This window comes from Lupinus angustifolius, chromosome LG09 (assembly GCF_001865875.1).
Source record: "Lupinus angustifolius cultivar Tanjil chromosome LG09, LupAngTanjil_v1.0, whole genome shotgun sequence".
Lineage (NCBI taxonomy): Eukaryota > Viridiplantae > Streptophyta > Magnoliopsida > Fabales > Fabaceae > Lupinus > Lupinus angustifolius.
In genome coordinates, this window is record NC_032017.1 from 17,675,028 (window position 1) to 17,675,369 (window position 342).

The following is a 342-nucleotide window of genomic DNA, read 5'->3' on the forward strand; positions in this document are numbered from 1 at the left end:
CAATCATGGGCATATGACCGCATACCAATGCTAGCTCCAAGAGTGCACAACAACGACTCCCAAACTTTCTCTTTAGTTCAAAGGTATATTTTTTCCATTACCTTATTAAAAAATATTTTTTTCCAACCTTTTATTTTGTTTCAAATTATTTACCTAATAATAACTACCAATTACATGAAATTTTAGGTGGGCGCAACATCTAATCACCACCAACATCCCTGGTCATGCAACGAACATAATACGGTCAATGTTGGATCGCTTGCGCATTGATCAGGTAATTTCTTCAAATTCAAAATTTTAATATATTTACTATTATTTCTAACTATTCTTGTATTCATTAAT